The sequence below is a fragment of the Piliocolobus tephrosceles genome, chromosome 4 (assembly GCF_002776525.5).
Source record: "Piliocolobus tephrosceles isolate RC106 chromosome 4, ASM277652v3, whole genome shotgun sequence".
Lineage (NCBI taxonomy): Eukaryota > Metazoa > Chordata > Mammalia > Primates > Cercopithecidae > Piliocolobus > Piliocolobus tephrosceles.
The window spans coordinates 176,475,888-176,497,230 of NC_045437.1; the positions used below are offsets into that span (position 1 = coordinate 176,475,888).

The window sequence follows — 21,343 nt, forward strand, 5'->3', positions numbered from 1 at the left end:
TAACCAGCTGGCAGTTTTATGGCACTCCACTGGCCTTGCCTGTGATCTCTCTAAATGAGAGTAGCCTCCCCAACCTGGGGCCAGCTCATACTGAGGCTGTCTTCCTGGCCACACTTTCCCTGGGGGAGTGCTCGCTGTTTCCCCCAGTTCTGTCTGATGGCTTCACACTTCCCAGCTCACTGCTTTCTTTATTTTGCTTTTTCCATTTTCCAGGTTTAATAATGCATTCAAGTAGCTAGTATGGAAGAAGGGCAAATGCATAAGACAGTAACTGCATCAGCAGACCTCAGAAACTCTTTGGGGAAGAAGTTTCAAGGTTACATGCAGAGGCTTTTAAAAGCAATTTTTTAAATTTAATGTTAAAATTGTTTTCTATAAAGATAGTTTTTCTGTTCATAAGTTTATATTTGTTCCTGGTGCAAGATAAGCAGTCACAAAGAAAGTTCTTAATACTGTTGATAATTATTGAAATTGGGTGATGGGAACATGGGGTTTCTTGTATTTATTTTTGAATACTCAGTTATACATATTTTTTAGTATGTTCGAGATTTTACATAATAAAAAGTTAAAAAGGAAAGAAAGGAGACATCTTAAAGGGTAGCCTTAACAAAGAGACAGAAGATAGTATCTGAATTTTCAGGGTTTTTTTTTTTTTTTTTCCCCTTGAAAATGTGTCTTTGATCTCTATTTCTCTGCTAGGTAGATCTAGTGGCAAGAAGTAAAGTATCATGCTAGTTGTCCATCATTTATTTTATGTATTATATATATATATATATATATATATGTATACATACACACACACACACAAGCATGGATAATTGTGTAGTGCCACATACACACACATCTTTAAACAATGCTTCTGGCAGTGAAATCATTTGCGCTATTGTTATTGAGTAATGGAAACAATAAAAATGTCCACATATACTCCATGCCTTACTACCTTCATAGATTCTACTTTAGCAGCAAATCAGATGTCTGGTAATGCATGTGCTCTTAACATAATATGTAGAAATAATAGTTAAATAACAACTTTCTAAGTATTCAAGTAACATATGTTCATTATAGAAAAACACGGGGAAAAAAGGCAAGCAGAAGAAAATAAAAGTCACCCTAATCCTACCACCTGGAAATAATAACTACTGCCCACATTTGACATACTTACTTCTGGAATCTCTTCCTCTCTCTCCCCCCGTCTGTCTCTCATCATGTGTGTGATTTGTGTTTTACTAGTTTTTTCACATATCGTCTGTATATTTTCTATCTTGCAGTTCTTTTGCATTTTCTTCAAAATGTATTTTTGAAAGCATGATTTGTAAGTTTGCATGACACAAAATAGACACTCAGTAAATATTTATTAAATGATGAAATGAAGGAATTTTTTCTGCTAAACCGTATTTTCAGATTTTTCTGCCAAGAACATGGATTTCTTCTATAAACATATAAGTGTACACACATACATATTTGAAGGGTTAAGTACATTGTGGAACACCCCAACCAATAATTGCATACTATATAGCATTACAATGATGTATAAATATGTATCAAAATATGTATACAGAAGGAAATTTTTTGTGAAAAATAATTGTTTGTCAATGTGTAGTAGATATTTATAAAAATCCTAAAAGCAACTGGTTTGAAAGCATTGCTGCACACATCTAATTGGTTTGACTAGCTTGGAAGACTGTCCTGACCAGAGAAAGGATTGAAACACAATACCCTTTCATCCTTTCAGATAATCTTATACCCTTGGGAAAAGAAGTGGTAACTGACAGGAGGTGATTCATAAAACATGTCCTGAACTGAGGAAGTGCTAGCGGCTATGAAACCTCCTACCACTTTCTCCTGGTAGTTAAGAGTTCAGAGTCAGACTGATTGAGAATCCTGTTTCGTCACTTACTGTCCACATGACACAAGACAAATTATTTAACCTCTCTGTGTCTCAGTTCCCTCAAGTGTAGAATCGGGGCAGTTATTGTTATTTGGGGAAATAAAGGAGTTAATATATGTGTAAAGTCCATAAAGCAATGCCCAGCATATAATCAGTAAATGCATGTTAAACTAATATTGTTATTATTATTACCACCCAGTTTTAAGTCCTGGGGATTTGGAAAACAACTCCCTATTCAGTCTAATGTAAATCAAATACACCTAAAAATTGACACTAATTACGCCGGGCACCATGGCTCACACCTGTAATCCCAGCACTTTAGGAGGCTGAGGCGGGGAGATCACTTGAGGTCAAGAATTTGAAACTAGCCTGGGCAACATACAAAAAACTTAAAAGTTAGCCAGGTGCAGTGATGCATGCCTGTTGTCCTAGCTACTTACAAGGCTGATATGGAGGGGTTACTTGAGCCCGAGAGTTAGAGGTTGCAGTGAGCTATGATTACACCACCGCACTCCAGCCTGGGTGATAGAGCAAGACCCTATATCCAAAAAAAAAAAAAAAAAGGACAATAACTAAACAAGCATATAGATATATATGTTCAATTAGCCCTTCTCTTTTCTATACTATTAATCTCTCCTCTCCTTCTGACTCTATTTAGGTAAACTCCAGGATCTCCCTTCTGGGGGTGGAGGGAAGCCCTCTCTTGACTTTGTGTTCCCCTTAGTACTGCCCTATTTCTCTAACCCTTCCTTCAGTGTACTCTTACCATCTTCAGTCCCCACCACTCCGCTGGCCCTGCTCTTGCTGCCTCCATGTTGGCCAATCCAAAGATTCCTTTTCTGCCCACATCTAAATCTTTGGAATCTGACCCAGCTGACCACTCCTTCATGCTAGCTATACTTTATTCTCTTCGACTTCTTGACCCATGTTCTCCTGTTTACCGTTTTAGGTTCCCTTTCTCAGCCTATACTACTTCCAAATTTTGAGGTGCCTTGGGGTTACATTCTGTCCTTAGATGATTTCATGTGGTCCCATGTGTTTGTTTGTTTGTTTGTTTGTTTATTTATTTGAGTCAGGATCTCAATCTGTCACCCAGGCTGGAGGTCAGTGGTGCAATCATGGCTCACTACAGCCTCAACCTCCTGGGCTCAAGTGATCCTCCTGCCTCAGTCTCCCAAGTAGCTGGAACTACAGGCATACGCCACCAGGCCCAGCTAATATTTTGTATTTTTTTGTGGAGATGGAGTTTCGCTGTGTTGTCCAGGATGGTCTCAACTCTTGGACTCAAGCCATCTTCCTGCCTCAGCCTCCCATAGTGCTGAGATCACAGGCAAGCGCCACCATGCCGAGCTTGGTCCTATGGTTTTAAATCCTAGTTTTGTACCAGTAACTCCCAAATATAATTACATATATATATATATATATATCCCTGCCCTTTCCTGTGATCTCCAGAATCAGGTTAAATTGACATGTATTCCTAGATATCTTACAGACTTCCACCCTTAACGCAGTGAAAAAGAACTTTTGATTCTGTCCCCTACTTTTTCTCCCAGGCGTATTAGTCTCCCAGGTAACCTTTACCTAGGAAATATCTGCATTTAGTAAATATCTACATCTAGGAAATATTTCTGTGCATCTGTTTGCTCAAGCTGGCAAGTCCCACTGTCTCACATGCCAAAGTATAGCCAGAATCTGCCCACTTCCTTTACCCTCCTGCCATCACGTGTCCAAATCACCATCATATCTTGCCTTGCCTACTAAAATAACCTTTAACTGGCCTGCCTGACCCCTCCCTTGGCTACCGACATTTTATTTTCTACCCTGTAGTCAGAATTATCTTTTAAAGTTATAAAATCATGCTTAGTTCAATCCCATGTCTAAAACATACTGTGGCTTCTGTATCATCTTAAAGTCCAAATTCCTTACCACAGTGTAGTGCATACTACCCACTCTGAATTGATCTCATCTTGCTCCCCTGACTTACCATGGTTTACCACAGTCACCGTGGCCTTCCTGCTTTTCCTCTCATTTAGCAAACTCAGCCAGTCTCCTGGCCTTTACCAAGCACATAACCAGGCTTAAATATTTCCTCTTCAGAGAGGCCTTTCCAAGCTCAAGCAGCCTCTCCTCCTTTCCTCGTTCACATGCCCTTACTGCTTCATACCACTTACCCTTATCTGACATGAGTTATGCACCTACTTGAATATTTACTTATCTATCTTTCCCCATACAAATAAATTTCCACCAGAGTACTAATGACCTTGATTGTCATGTTTACTGCTAGACTCCAGCACTTAGAACAGTGCCTGGCACAGGGAAGATGCTCAGTACATGTTTGTTGAATGAATGAATGAATGAATGAATGAGCAATGCACTGTCATGCTTCTTTAGGGACACAGGGCAGTGCAGTGCACAGTTTCAGACACTAAATAACTTATAATGTGATTGTGGAGGCATAAGCACATGACAAACTAAGTGGCAATAAGCTTTAAAGTAGAGTTAACAAAACTCTGGAAGCCATTGAATGGTACAGAAGATATGGTCTGCTCTATAAGAGGAGCTAAGAAATACTGTGAACAGGAGTTTCAGGAAATGGGTACCTGTGACTGTAGGACGGAGAGAAGTAGAAAGAATGTTGTGCTGTTGTGAGAAAAGCCTAAGAAAAACTTAGGTTTAATAGTTAAGTGCCAGAAAAAGTTTATTGTCAGCCTTGACATTTCACAGCACATCTACAACAGGGAGTTCAGTTGGCAGAAAAAGAAGACTTGTCAAAACATTACATGCTCAACTTGGAAGAGGAATTTCGGTAGATTCATTTCTCCCAAGTGTTTTCTGCAGAACACTGATTTAAAGAGATGGTTATAAATGTTATGTGAAGAAAGAATTTCTTTGTTAAGTACCTGTGAAAACTTTGGGTTAAACTAGATTATAGTTTTCTTTACTGCAAGACATCTCGGAGCCTTTTAATATGCTATTGTTTCTTGAGATTCTCCAGGAGAATAAAATATAAGCATTTTCCACACTTAATTAACTATAAACTTTCACTCACAAAGCTTCTCTTAGGCCGTGCATTCTGTGCTCAAAAGTTCTTTGGGTGAAAATTAAGGCACCTGAACAACCAGGTCATAACAGATTTTTATACTGGCTTTAAGCCATCCCAGAAACAACATTTTTAAATTTTTATGTGTTTTAACCTTCAGCTATACAATTTAATATTTATAGCTATAATCATATAAATGTTTTAAAATTACTAATATTTATTAGCATGAGACAATTTGCTAGGCACTTTGCTTGTATTATAATGCTAGAAAGATAGATCCCAATTTCACCACTGAGTTGCCATGGAACTTAGGCTACGTTCCTGATTATTCTGAGCTTTAAGTTTTTTATCTCTAAAGATAGAACAGTAACACAAACATTATAGGGAAGTTGGAAAGATTTAGTGAGATATTACATGTAAAGTTCCTACACAGAGCTTATATCACAGTAGGTTTTCAATATATAATAGCGTTGTTATCATTATCATCTCTAATCCTTGCAGCTACTTTCCTCGTCTAGAATAGAATCCTCCTTCTATACAGGAGGAAACTGAGGCTGTAAGCCGCAGAGCAAGTAAGGAGTAGAGAACACTCAGTCTATTGAAAGAGATGATTGAGTCTCTTGCAACTTTAACTTAGAAAACTGACACGATGAGCAAAGTGCAAACTGAAAATAACACTGCCATCCAGAGGCCACTCCCAGAAATGACAGACATATGGTCCTCAGGGTCTTGAGGCAGGGTCTGAGGGTAATTTGTGTTCGTGAAAGCCCGTATCGTTGGCAGCAAAGTGATGCATACATTATACCAGAATGGTTGTGAGGTATTCTATATGCTACTTAATTTTCCAATGAAAAACAAATAATCAGGTTCATTATAATTACTCGTAGATTTCATTTTGAAAAGTGTGCTTTTCTTTGTGATTGGGAAAGCCTGGAGTTGAAAAAGAAATTCTAGCATTAGATATTTACATAGGTTTGCAATTCCCACAGAGCCTTTATTTAAACATGCCCTTTTAAATAAATAGTTTTTCTTTTTTACTTTAGCCAAGCTATAAACCTTACACATGGATTCCATGTACTCGTGTCAAACATGTGAATTACATGAAAGAGGCAGTGCTTCAGGCTGATGGCCACTGAAGGGACAGGGATTTCCTGAGGAGAGCTGATGCAGCCCTTTGAGCTGACCTAATGAGGCTGTCACCTGTCTGTGCTTCTCAGAGTTTTGGGGGCACTTGTTTTTCTTCCTTTGGTCGGGTCTCAGAGAGCCCCAAAACTTATTTCAATCAAATTCCATAGTTGTAAAACATTGTTTAAGATAACACACATTACAACCTGCTAATTAGTACAATTAACTTTCATTTATACTGAGATTAGAACACCAGGCACAATTTCCAGTAACCTATATCTCCAAAGACTCTTTATTGCCCTGTCCTTGAGGTAGATTCTCACCTGATGTGTCAGCCTTCATTGCTGCTCTGATGGTGCCCCTGTGGTCTAAGGAAAAAATAAAGTACTGAAGTTCCTCAGAAAAACGAACAGTAAAAAAGGTTTACTTTAATAGAAACTCAAAGTAAAAATTTAGATCAACGAATATATGGTTTAGGCAGGAAGGACCTCAAACCCACAAGCCCAAAGGAGGAAGTATGAGGAGATATCCTGATTCCTTGGCAGATTTAAAGAAACAAATAAGCAGCCTCCTGAATTTGGGTTTGATATCTTGTTTTAAAAATTAAAACTACAGTTTTAATTAATATATATAAAACCTATTCAGTCCTGACACATCCCAATTTTCCAGAAAGAATGCTACTGTTAGATTTCATTGTTTTTTCTATGTATATAGATATGTTTCTAAACCCTTAAAGCAGATTAAATTAAATGAAACAAGAAGGCATTGTTCAATCCTGTCAGATTGGCCCTGTAATGTAGGGTTCTGGCTGGTGAATTGAGAAAATCAAAAGTGGCTTAAGTCCTCTGAGGGCTCTGGGTGAACAACAAATAATTAACACAAAACCTTTTAAATACAATCACTCTTGAGAGTGATTCATTGTTAAAAATACTGCCCAGTGAGCATAAAACCAGACTCAAGTCACACACAATAGCCTTCAGCCCCATTTGAAGGTATAAGGGTTTTTTTTTTTTATTTTTGTTGTTGTTTTGTTTTATTTTACATACTCTAAGCCCTCTGTCAAATGGTAAACAATTTCATTTATTCTATTACTTAGCTGGGAGTTATAAAGGTCTTTAAAGTCTTTAAGTAATGGGTACCATTTTACATTCTATTGTTGCATACTGAGAATGTTGTGAAGCAATTATCTGTAGATTAAGTTTGGGTAAACTTAGCCACGTCTTTGATTAGCAGTTAATTTTTGTTTCTTTTTATTAATCATTGTCCTTCCTGTCCTTGGGGAGTCCCAATTCCTATTGATTCTTCTGCTCATACTTCTCAGATTGGCAGTACCATGGTCTAGGTATGGATCCTCCCTCGTTCCTTGATTACCAGAGTTTCCTCTTAGCTGTTCTTTCTGCCTGCAAGCTGTTGATTTCAGTCAGTGCTGCGATGGCTTCCTAATTTTTTTGCTATGTACTCATGATACAGCTCTGTTTTATCTACTTAATTGACTGTGCTGTCATCTCTGAATGCTTTTGGATGTCAAGACTCCTAACCATCCAGTGGGCTCATCCTGCTTTATCCCACCATGTTTCCCACTACTTCCCCCATGGGCCCTTACCTTCAATAATGCTGGCCTTCTTACGACCCCTACACAACCCCTCAAAGCTACTTCTTGAGTTTTGTTCCTTCTCTCCTATGTATTAGGGATTTTTGGTGACAAGCAGCAAACACCCAACTCTAATACTTTGAAGAAGAAGTGCGAGGTGTTGAGAGAGAATGCAAATGTGACCGTATTGGAGAAGCCTAGGCAGTTAGATCCAGCATGGATGGATTCAAAGGCTCAAATGTCGTCAGCTTCTCAGGCTCCTAGTCATGGCTTCCAGCAGCCCAAGTCTTACAGCCATTCTGTCAGGTAGCCACAGAGAAAAGAGGGATTCTTCTCTAATGCTGGCTTCACAAAAGTCCTGGGAATTGGTCTCATTAGCTCTTCTTGAACCATATATCTATTCCTGAACAAGTCACTCAGGCTATAAGAATGCAGTGATCTGATTGGCTGGACCTGGATAACATGCTCAGCTTGTGAAATTAGGGTAGAGTTGGCTCTATCCCCATCTTGTGGACTAAGAGCTGAGGAAAGAGCAGGTAGGGAATCAAGGTCCTGTCACTACCAGAAAGGTGAATGGGTGCTGGGCAGGCAAAAATAACAGGTGCCCATTCCATGGTTTTATAATGGAAGTTTTGCCTCTTTTCTTTTCTTTGTATGTGTATTTTCACCATCCTTAAAAGGCTTTAATAATACTACGTAATATTGGTGTGTGTGTGTGTGTGTGTGTGTGTGTGTGTATGTGTATGTATGTATGTGTATATATATATATATATATATAGCAACTAGGAAATTCATGTGTGTCTTATACACAACCTAATTGTAAGTTTCTAAATGAATTGGTAAACATTTGATTTTATGTCTCTTAATGTGTTTTCATTATATCTTGTGTATTTATCTGTCATTGCAATTATGAGCCACATTCTGTTACAGTCATCCACTGTATATCCATCTTCTCTACTCGATTATGCATGTTGGGCAAATAGTACAGAGCCTGACACAGGGCATGCATTGGGTGAATGTTTGACCAATAAACAAATGTATCAGTGAACAAAATTCTCTGATACCCATAGCACCCAATCCCATGGACAACGACTATTTTCAATTTATTGTCAGTCTTCAAAGCATGAACCTGTTTGTTCAAGGTACAGTTATTCCTTTGAAATAGGAAATGTGTGCTTGGATCTGGGCAATGTTTAAAGAGAAAATTAGTCCAAGTAATGAGTTAAAGATCAATATTACCAAGATTAATTTTTTATTTTAAATCTACTCTTATCCTGAGGATATAGTCTCAAGCTGGATGAAATGAAAACACCAGAACATTGATTTCACATCAACTAATATGTAGTATGGTCCTTCACTATGACACTTGCTGCTACACTGACAGAAGAAAGAGAAGGTGTGGTGTGGCTGATTGAAAAACATGGCCACAATATTTTGCAGCTTTTCCCATCAGGAGGTAGAGTATTTTTTCCCCACCCCTTAAATCTAGGGTGGCCTTGTGGTTTGCTTTGAACAATAAAGTGTCAAAAGAATGAAATTGTGCAAGTTCTGGAGCCGAGGCCTCAAATCACTTGCAGCTTCCTCCTGCATGTCTTGGAACACCCCTGCCACCGTGCAAGAACATCCGGACTAGACTAACAAAGGTTGAAAGACCACACGAGGAGGCCCAGCCAACAGCCAGCACCAAGCCCCAGACATGTAAGTGCGGACATCTTACTCCCTCCAGCCCCTGTCAAGCTACCAGATGACTGTAGTCACATCAGTGATCCCAGATGGAACAAACCAAAGTACTGCTCAGCTAAGCCCAGCCCAGCTGAGAATTGTTGACCCCCAGAATCACAAGAAACAGCAAATTATTGCTGTTTTAAATCACCAAGTTTTGTGGTAGCTTTTTATGTAGCAGTAAATATGAAACACATAGAGAATTATCCTTAAGAAATTTGTGAAATTATTGTGAACGAAGATAAAACATATAAATAGAACTAGTACAGGATCATATATGATCTAGTGAAAAATGTGTGAAGCAAACAAGTTGTGCTGTAGGCGATGAGAAAGGAGAATCATTGTCAGAAACCAGAGAACACTCTTGGAAGAAATAAAGCCCAAGCTGATCTTGGAAAACTGGAAAAAAAAATGGAACAATGTTGAAATAAGGAAACACACCCAGGTTATGATAAGTTGGAGAAGAGATCAATAGAAAGAAAGTATTTAACCTGTAATTAAATTCAGCGTCCCTGTGCATCATGCTGAGTTGTGTGAACATCCAGGGAGTACATAGCTGTGGTTGGGTGTGGGAGGTACTCAAAGCTCCAAGACAAACTTGGGGCATCTTTTTTTTTTTTTTTTTTTTGAGACAGGGTCTCACTCTGTCACCCAGGCTGGAGTGCTGTGGCACAATCACGGCTCACTGCAGCTTTGACATCCTGGACTCAAGCCATCCTCCCACCTCAGCCTTCTGAGTAGCTGAGACCAAGGTGTGCACCACCACGCCCCAGCTAACTTTTGTATTTTTTGTAGAGATGGGATTTCACCATGTTGCCCAGGCTAGTCTTGAACTTCTGGGTTCAAGCGATCCATCTGCCTTGGCTCCCAAAGTGCTGGGATTTACAGGTGTGAGCCACTGTGCCCAGCAAACATGGTACATGGTCGCTAGCATCAATTTAGTTGACTATTTGGAGAAAAAGTTATATAACTTGGAAAATGGTTTAAAATTTGTATTAATACAAATATGGCATGGAATTAACCATTCAAATGAACTTTTAAGATGAAACATGTGACTTCAACGAAATCTCTGGCTCGGGGTAAGTTGGTCTGTCCCCCAGACTCCTTCGACTATCCTCTGCCTTCAGCATACTCTGGTGGAAGAGACTGAGAAATGCTTCATTAAAGGATTCCTCTAAAATATAAACCTCAGAACTTACTTCTCTTTTAGCTTGTCTCTTTGGGTTGTTTAGGGCTTCTGACATTTGAGCTGACAATTGCTTTAGTACCAGACAATGATTTACAGAGCCCATCAGGATCAAGGAGCAAAGAAGGTTTAAGGCTGTCAAACACTGTTAAGATCATAGCAAAGACATTTTCTGGAGTGGCTATTGCAATGGCTTTGCTATTTAAAAAAAAGAAAAAGAAAAAGTAGAAGCCCCAGGCTGAGCACCATGGCTCACGCCTGTAACCCCAAACGTTTGGGAGGCCAAGATGGTCAGATTACTTGAGCTCAGGGGTTCAAGAGCAGCCTGGGCAACATGGTGAAACCCCATCTCTAAAATTAGCCAGGCGTGGTGGCATGCGCCTGTGGGCCTGAGGTCCCAGCTACTACTCAGGAGGCTGAAGTGGGAAGGTCGCTCGAACCTGGGAGGTGGAGGTTGCAGTGAGCTGAGATCACACCACTGCACTCCAGCTTCGGTGACAGAGTGAGACCCTGTCTCAAAAAAAAAAAAAAAAAAAAAAAAAAGAAACATCAGCTTCTTAATTTAGCATGTATAGGGAAGTAATCCTGCAGTGAAAATGTGTTAACACAGGAAAATCTTGATTATGCAGGGGTAGTTTTTTGTGGCAAATCTTGTGTTAAAATTATGAACATAATTAAGGATATAACATGACAGTATCCTTTATATATTTCACAGCTTTAAAACTAACCATTTTTTTCCCAACCCATGGAAAATATGAAACAAAGAAATAGAGAAAGAATCTGTTTAGGTTTATCTTGAGTGGTCATGTCATCTGCCATGAGGAGCGACCAAGACTTCTTCTGAACAAGGGAATGAAAGAGGGAACGGTGAACATTCCCCCACTCCATTCTCAGACAATTGAACCCATATATTAAAATGTAAGTACAAAACAGCTAATGAAACCAAAGGTAATAAATGACTTTGACATCTAAGACAGAGTAATCCACAGTCAGATGTGTGTTATTTATCTATCAGAATGAAAATATTTCTGTAATAGGTATATGTGAACTTCAGTTCTTTGTATTTAATTGTTTTTTAGTGCAAACGTTATTACTTTTTAGACTATTTTAGAAACATGTTTTATATATGTGTCTTTTCAGAGTATGTTACATGCGGAATTGTGTTGTGGACACCTTCATTCATTGAAGCAACTCTCTTCTCAATCAGACACCCAAGTTGCACTCTGAGAAACATCTTTTATACATGTGTCTTTAAACAGTGTTTTAGGCTGGGCTCAATGGCTCGTGTTTGTAATCCCAGCACTTTGGGAGGCCGAGGTGGGTGGATTGCTTGAGCCCGGGAGTTAAAGCCTGCAGTGAGCTATGATTACACCACTGCACTCCAGCCTGGGTGACAGAGCGAGACCCAGTTGCTGAAAAAGATTAACAGTGTTTTACATGCAGAACAATATAGTGATCACATTAATACATTCATCTTAGTGTAAACTTGAAATTCTGTACTTATGATGTTATATTCTATTTGTGGTACATTGGATATTATCTCTTCATTCAGTATTCACTGCAGACAGAAGGAAAAACTAAAGAGCAATAAAAAGAAAACATATGATACATATATTTTTTAAACTTCTAAGAAAACATGTACAAAGTCACTGGATTCACAAGTATTTCTTGAGATATTAAATATTTTAGATTTCTTTTGTAGATCAGTACCTTGTGTAATTCAGTATGTTGTTTTGTGGTAGTCTAAATTCTTTTAAAATGATGTCTCAAGTAGTACAAACTGGTTCAGTCTTACTTGCTGATTTTGTCTTTTATCTGTGGGTTTCACACTGTTTGGTGCTGCTCTTTTTGAACCTATTTTAGCTTGCTTCTTAATGGCATTAATCACTTCATATTAGTCAGCATAAACCAAAAAAGTTTGTGGGAATCCAGGTGTGTTTATCTCAGGTGGTAATTCTGGCATGAAGGGAGTCCGTGATTACCTGTGTTGATCGTATCTTTTGGACCACACATAACACAATGAAATTGTTCATCTATTTTCTCTCTCCAGCGTGATTTAACTGAAGCAATTCATTAAGTGTCACTGTTTTTATGGGATGTTGAAGCCATTCCAATTTCTGTGGCAGTGATACAACTTGGCATGATTTTGGATATTTTTCATGGAAGAAAAATGATTACTTGGCTGAGATAAAGGCTCAGTCTGCTTACAGAAAGTGTTTAATTTGGCCAGACTATGCCATTGTCCATTGTTCATTCTACAGAGTCTGTCACTCAACATTATAATCACAGAAAGCTCGGGAAGGCTTATTTTGCTTCCTGTTTTATCTCTTGTAAGACTAATGCAAATTCATTGGAGAACATAAATGACAGGGCATTAGTAAATGACTAATGTTTTAACTAATATTTTGTGTATAAGTTTAAATCCATTAAATTTATATGGTTTTTTTTGGAAGAATTGTGTGTATGGTTTCCCGTTGATCCATTTAAGTTTGTTATCTACAAGAAAAACATTTTTCTCCTAGTTGAAGAAGAATTTAATCTGGCACTTCATATATTTGTTTAGCTCTCATTTTATGCATGCATATTTGTCAGTTCTAGATAAATTTTAACACAAAAATATTACCATGTCAGATTTATTTCTTTGTATATTTATAGTGTTTTCTTCAATTTATCTGACTTGAGTACTTTGATAAAATCTTGCCCTTGAATTACAAGATTATAGCCAAGAAGGTCTGTTAAATATCATTTAATTTCATCCTCTATATAGGATAGATGAGGAAATGGAGACCTAGAGGATTAAATAATATTGCGGAGGTCACAAAACTAATTGTGTCATGGCTGGGACTAGAATGGAGCTCTCCTGGCTTCTGATTCGACTGTCTTTTTTTTTATTTTTTTGTTTTTTGAGATGGAGTCTTAGTCTGTCGCCCAGGCTGGAGTACAGTGGCACAACCTTGGCTCACTGCAACCTCCGCCTCCCAGGTTCAAGTGATTCTCTTGTCTCAGCCTCCCAAGCAGCTGGGATTACAGGCATGTGCCACTACACACGGTAAATTTTTTGTGTGTTTTTAGTAGAGATGGGGTTTCATCATGTTGGCCAGGCTGGTCTCGAACTCCTGACCTCAAGTGATCCACCTATCTCTGCCTCCCAAATTGCTGGGATTTGCAAGCATGAGCCACCACGTCCAGCTTCAACTGTCTTTCAACTAATTCACACTGCTGTTATTTCTCCTGTTTTCTTCTGCTATATTAATAAAACCTTAGAATTTAGGTCTCTAAGATGGTTTTTCTTGTTAGACATTTCTGTATAGATGTTTAGAATCTACAGACTATGTGTTGAGGGGAGGCGGTGTCTGTGTATGCATATATGTTCAATGCTGGAAAATGGTTTTGTTTTTTTGAAATATAATCTCAAAAATTTCAGTGCTGATGACTAAATTTTTAAGTGATTTTTAAGTAGAACAGAACTAACAAAATATATCTATGGGTCAGTCCATATTCTACCAGTCTGCAGCTTCTGTCAGAAGAAAGACCTTAAGTCAGTAGAGGAGGAGACGGCTTCTCTCTGAGCCTTCATCTCTTGCTTTCAGAAAAAGAGGAATCAGACTATCTAGTCTATTTTCTGAACGTTGGAAACAGATATGAGGATAGGATTGGGCTAGTACCCACAGTCACTTCTGATACTCGTTGTTATCTAATTTTGTGATGTTTCTGTTAATTTCTCTTTAGACATTAATACAATCTGTTATAATGGTGTCTCTTTGCCCTGTTTGGTATGTTAAAGAAGAACAGGCTTCCATTTTTGGGCCTCAATGTCAAAAGGGAGAAAGCTTTGCCTCTTCATGGCCTGGGAATGGTTACAGGGATAATTAGAGGAAAATCCTGAAGGGGAAGGTGAATCATAGAAGACAATAGTTGGGCCGGGCGCGGTGGCTCAAGCCTGTAATCCCAGCACTTTGGGAGGCCGAGACGGGCGGATCACGAGGTCAGGAGATCGAGACCATCCTGGCTAACACGGTGAAACCCCGTCTCTACTAAAAAATACAAAAAAACTAGCCGGGCGAGGTGGCGGCGCCTGTAGTCCCAGCTACTGGGAGGCTGAGGCAGGAGAATGGCGGGAACCCGGGAGGCAGAGCTTGCAGTGAGCTGAGATCCGGCCACTGCACTCCAGCCCGGGCGACAGAGCGAGACTCTGTCTCAAAAAAAAAAAAAAAAAAAAAAAAAAGACAATAGTTGGGATTATGAGGGTTCTGCTACATCATCCATTGTGGAGATTCTCCCTCCATTGCCAACTGTTTAGAATAAGAGGTTTGCTTTTATTTAGGTAGTTATCTGTTTTCTTACACCTACTTCTGATTTGCATTGATGTTGACTAAGTTACACCCTCAACGTTTATTCCTTTGGTTTATCCCCAAGAAATACTTTTGTCCTTGTTTTAAAAACCAAATACCAGAGAATATGTTTAGTCTTATCAGTCGTTCCTACCGTGTATGAATAAAATGATTACATCTTTTTTTACGTGAACCGGCTTTAATGAGGTAAACAGACGAGAGAGATTTTGAAGGAAGAAGTAGGGTGAGGGAGAATCCGAGTTGTGGAAGAAACCTAAGGAAGGCAGAGGGAGGGAGGGCGTATGAAAAGCACATTTTGTCTGTTTCACTGTTGTCTAAGCCTGGTCTGACAGAGTTCATTTAGTATGTCATAGATCAGCATTTCCTGAATTGGGCCCAACAGACTACCACAGTTTTAAGAATGGTGAGCTGAGATCTCAGAGCTGAAATAGGTTGTGTAGCCCAAAGGTGGAAACAACCAAAGAGCAACAAACATCTGAAGAATTCCTCTAAAATAAAAGATAGAGACCAACATCAATAGAAAAAGTAACTTAAAGGGAACAGAGACTCTGCAGAGAGAACACTCAAAAAATCTACCATTAATATACTCTGAAAAAGAGAAGAAAATATTGTATCCATGAAAAAAGAATAGGTTAAAAGGGGCATTTTTTTAAACTCTGGAAAAGTATATTTGTGATATTATAAAATATATATTTGGTCTTGTCCTTATTTTCTGGCATAAACACTTCATATCCTTAAAATCTCCAAAAGTGAGGTATTTTTATGTGCTAATGAGTTGACTGACGGTTGGCAGCCCCTAAGCAGCTTCAGGATGAGGCTGGTCACTGAAAAGATGAAGGCAGGATTACAGGGTTGGAACTTTAAGCCCCAGCCCCCAACCTCTGGGGAGGGGAGAAGGGCTCGAGGTTAAGTTGATCACCAATGGTCAGTTATAATCAATCATGCCTATGTAATGAAGTGTCCATTTAAAAACAAGGACTGGATTCAGAGAGTTTCTGGATAGCTGAACACAGGGCGTGGAAGCTCCACATCCCCTCCCACATGTCTTACCCCATGTATCTCTTCATCTGTTTCCCTTGTAATATCCTTTATAATAAACGGGTAAACGTGTTTCCCTGAGTTCTGTGAGCCTAGCAAATTAATCAAATCCAGGAAAGGATTGTGGGAACACCCATTTATACCCGGTTGGTCAGAAGCACAGGCAAAACAACCTGGAACTGTGATTGGCATCTAAGGCAGAGTGGACATCTTGAGGGACTGAACCCTCGACCTGTGGGAGCTGATGCTATCTCTAGGTAGACAGTATAAGAATTGAATTGAATTAGAGGACACTCAGTCGGCTTCCACTGCGAGTCAATTCCGTGCTTGTTGGTGGGGAAATATTCCCACACATTTGGTCACAGAAACCTTCCATGTTGATTATTATTCAGTGAAAGAATAGGGGGAAAAAACACACTTTTTCTCCTATACTCAGAATATCATAAATGATAAATTCAGTGGGAAAAAATAAGAAATAAAGATTAGAATATCTTCCAGAGAAAGGAGGGAAAAGACAAGGAAATAGAACATAGGAAAGAAAAGATAGGAAAAGTAGAGTGCTGATGCAGGATGTTCACCATTCAAATAATAGGCATTCTAGAAAGAGGAAACAAAGAAAATAGCGGGAAAAACATCATCAACAAAATGGTCCATGATAGTTTCCTTCAAAGGGAAGTATGTGTTTATTGATAAAAGTGCCTGGTAAGTATCCTAGCATAAATGATAAATGTTGAGCAACATTAAGACATGCATAATTATGAAATTTTGTAACACTAGGGACAAAGAAAAGATTCTTCAAATTTTCAGAAAGGAAATCAAAACAAGACAAATTCAAAATATTTAGCATCAGAATAGCTTGAGACATCTCACAAATGCCGGATGTTAATTAAGTGAGCAATACAAAATTGTGAAGAAAAATTATTTCCAACCTAGAATTCCTTACCAATCAAATTATTAATGAAGTCTTAGAATAGAATATAAATATTTTCTGTACCTGGAAATGAGACTGAGTAGAGATGGGGCTTGGCTTCAGCTTACCCCCACTAGAGCATTCTTTCATATATTCCCACTGATCATAAAACCCACACTACTACCTCACTACTGTAGTCCTTTTACTTAAATAATTCTAGGAACTGGCCTAAGGAGATAAGCAAGACCAGTGTCCTACCTCAGGAAGGAATGTTGGACAATTGATTTATAGTCTTGTTGCCACTGGCCAGACCAGCAGGTGACCCATCACTCAAAACAACTCTAATGACCAGATAATGCTGACCTACATGCCCTGCCCCTCAGCCAGCATACCCTACCCTGATGTCAATTCCTTTGCTTAGTCTAATAAAAAAGCCCTACTGGCTCTTTTCAGAGTCAGTCAGGGGATTCTCTCTCTCTCTCTCTTTCTCTGCCTCCCTTATGCCCAAGCATAGGTTTCAATGAGGCCTTGTCTGAGAAAATTATTTTGGCTTCATGTCAATTTCTATTGCATTGAGAAATCAAGAACCTGTAGTCAGTAACAGAAATATGAAAGAGAATGAAAACAAATGAGAAGTGAAACATAATAGACATTGGAGCAAGTCCAGAAGAGTAAGTAAAAAAAGCTCCAGGAGAAACCCTTCAGACTAAATTTGATGGAATATATGTACATTTTAAATTATTGAGAAGAGACTTAGATAATTGGCTAAGTATTTGAGGCTGAACTCATGATGCATAGAAAACTAAACAAATGAAAATACAAAAAAAAAGTTAGTCCCAAGGAAATAAAAAAAAACTGTTCAAGAAAAAAAACTTGGCTCCTCTGTAAATATATATTTTCATTTCACGTTCATAATTTATGTAATAATGAATATTGATTTCCATATCAAGTAACATGATTAAATATCAGAATATATTGTCCAGCTGAAAATAACTTTAAAAGCTGAAATAAAGCTAGGTACAGTAGCTCACACCTGTAATCCCAGCACTTTGGGAGGTTGAGGAGTGAGGATCTTGAGCCCATGATTTCAAGACCAGTCTGGGCAACATAGGGAGACCCTGTATCTACAAAAAATTTTAACAATTAGCCAGACATGATGGTGCATACCTGTGGTCCCAGCTACTTGGGAAGCTGAGGTGGTAGGATCACTTGAGCCCAGGAGGTCAAGACTGCAATGAGTGTGATCGCACCACTGCACACCAGCCTGGGTGATAGAGCAAGATCCTGTCTCAAAAGATAAGTAAATAAATAAATAATATTTTTTAAAGCTGAAATAACTATATTTTTAAACTTCTCCTTTAAGGATGCTGAATATCCAGCAAAATAGTAAAGCTGTATGAGTCTAAAATCTAAGTAAATGAGGAAACCTGGCACACCAAGCCACTCTTACTTAAGGTTATTGTCTGAACCTCATAAAAATTACATGACCTTTTGGGCCCTAGGAACAGAAGACAAATTCCAGGGTCTTCTCAGGTAGGAAATCTAATAAGATAAATCCTTTTTTTTTTTTTTTTTTTAATCTAGAAGCCTAGAGAGCTATATAATCTGGCTGAGGTTGAATAGAAGTATTCTACCCATATATTACCCTCAATATTAAAAGGAAAATTGCCTTGGAGGTGATTAAAGCAGTTCTGAAAGAATATTCACAAATAATTATCCAGAGAATATGGGCAATTCAGTTTCTACAATTACTTAGTATATAAAGAGACTACACAATGAGCAAGAATTAACATAAAAAAACCCACCAAGATTTTATTTATGGAAATTATCAAATTCAGAATATAACTACACTTACTATGTCCAGAAAGAAAATCAGAAAAAAGGAAAACCAGAAAGACCAAGCAGATTCAAAAACAGGAACCAAATGAACATCTGGGAATGAGAAATGTTATAATTGAAATTAAAATCTGATTAAAATTAACAAATTGGAAATGAGAGAATTCGTAAACTGAAAGAGGGGTTTGAGGACATTAGTTTCAAAAGCACAAAGGAAGAAAGAGATGTAAAATATGAAAGAGAAGTGATATGGTTTGGATCTATGTCACCACCAAATCTCTTGTTGAATTATAATCCTAAGTGTTGGAGGCGGGACCTGGTGGGAAGTGATTGGATCATGGAGTCAAGTTCTCATGAATGGTTTAGCACCATTGCCCACTTGGTACTGTATGGTGAGTGAGTTCTCGCAAGATACGGTTGTTTAAAAGTGTGTAACACCTCCCTGCTCTCTCTCTTCTTCCTGGATGTGAAGTGCTGGCTCCTCCTTTGTCTTCTGCCATGATTTTAAGTTTCCTGAAGCCTCCCCAGAATCCTCTACAGCTTGTGGAACCATGAGCCAGTTAAACCTCTTTTCTTTATAAATCACCTAATCTCGGGTATTTCTTTATAACAATGCAAGAATGAACTAATACAAAAAATTGGTACCAAGTAGTGGGGTGTTGCTATAAAGATACCTGAAAATGTGGAAGTAGCTTTGGAACTGGGTAATGGGCAGAGGTTGGAAGAGTGTGGAGGACTTAGTAGAAGATAGGAAGTTAAGAGAAAGTTTGAAACTTCCTAGAGACTTGTTGAATGTCTATGACTACAATACTGACAGTGATGTTGATAATCAAGTCCAGGGTAATAAGGTCTCAGATGGAAATGAGGAACTTTTGGAACTAGAGTAAAGGTCACTTTTGCTATGGTTTAGCAAAGGCCCTGGCTGCATTGTGCCTCTGCTCTAGGGATCTGTGGAACTTTGAACTTGAGAGTGATGATTTAGGGTATCTGGTAGAAGAAATTTCTAAGCAACAAAGCATTCAAGATGTGGCCTGGTTGCTTCTAACAGCCTATGCTCATATGTGTGAGCAGAAAAATGACATAAAACTGAAATTTAAAAAGGAATGAGGGTGTACAAATTTGGAAAATGTGCAGCCTGGCCATGTGGTAGAAAACAAAAGCCTATTTTCAGGGGAAGAATTCAAGTAGGCCACAGAAATTTGTGTAAGTATAGGAGCCAAGTGCTAATAGCCAAGATAATGGGGGAAAGATCTGGAAGGCATTTCAGAAACCTGCACAGCAGACGCTCTCATCACAGGCCTGGAGGCCTAGGAGGGTTTCATGGCCATGCCCAGAGACCTGCCACCCTGTGTGAGCTTGGGACACTGCTCCCTGCATCCCAACTACTTCAGCTCCAGCCTTGGCTCAAAGGGCCTCAGATAGAGCTCAGGCCTCTGCTCCAGAAGGTGCGAGCCATATGCCTTGGTGGCTTCTACATGGTGTTAAGCCTGCCGGTGTGCAGAGTGCAAGAGTTGAAGCATGGGAGCCTCCACCTAGATTTCAAAGGATGAATGGAAAAGCCTGGATGTCCAGGCAGAAGACTGCTGCTGGGGCAGAGTCCTCATGGAGAACCTGTACTAGGACAATGTGAAGGGGAAATATGGGATTGGAGCCCCCACACAAGTACCCACTGGGGCACTGCCTTGTGGAGCTGGGAGAAGAGGGCCATCATCCTCCCTGAAATGGTAGAGCCACTGGCAGTTTGCACCCTGTAGTTGGAAAAGCCATTGGCACTCAGTGCCAGCCCATGAGAGTAGCCACAGGGGCTGAACCCTGCAAAGCGACAGGGGCAGAGCTGCCCAAGGCCTTGGGAGCCAACCATTTGCATGAGTATACCCTGGATATGAGAAATGGAGTCAAATGAGATTATTTTGAAGCTTTAAGATTTAGTAACTGCCCTCCTGGGTTTTGGACTTGCATGGGGCCTATAGTTCCTTTCTTTTTTTTTTTTTTTTTTTTCTGTTTTGTCTCACACTGTCACCCAGGCTGGAGTGCAGTGACACAATCTCGGCTCACTGCAACCTCTGCCTCCCAGGTTCAAGCAATTCTCCTACCTCAGCCTCCCAAGTAGCTGGGATTACAGGTAACCACCATCACGCCCAGCTAATTTTTGCATTTTAGTAGAGACGGGGTTTCACCATATTGGCCAGGCTGGTCTCGAACTCCTGACCCTGTGATCTGCCCGCCTTGGCCTCCCAATGTGCTGGGATTACAGGCATGAGCCACTATGCCTGGCTATACTTTCTTTTGGCCTATTTCTTCATTTTGGAAGGGGACTATTTACCCAGTGCTTGTACTACCATTGTATCTTGGATGTAACTAACTTGTTTTAATTTTACAGGATTATAGGCATAAGGGCCTAGTCTTGTCACAGATGAGATTTTGGACTTTGGATTTTTGAGTTAATGCTGAAATGAGTTAAGACTTCCAGGGACTATTGGGAAGGCATGATTGTATTTTGCAATGTGTGAAGGACGTGAGATTTGCAAAGTCCAGAGGTGGAACGATAGGGTTGGGATCTGTGTCCCCACCAAATTTCATGTAAAATTGTAATCCCAAGTGTTGGAGTTGGGGCCTGGTGGGAGATGACTGGATCATGGGGCAGAGTTCTTATGA

At 39.3% G+C, this 21,343-nt stretch overlaps 1 protein-coding gene across 1 annotated transcript in view; it reads left to right on the forward strand.

The window, feature by feature from the left end:
• The window catches only part of MCC (MCC regulator of WNT signaling pathway), a 469,138-nt gene that overhangs the window by 101,969 nt on the left and 345,826 nt on the right, over window positions 1–21,343 (forward strand). The window lies entirely within an intron of this gene.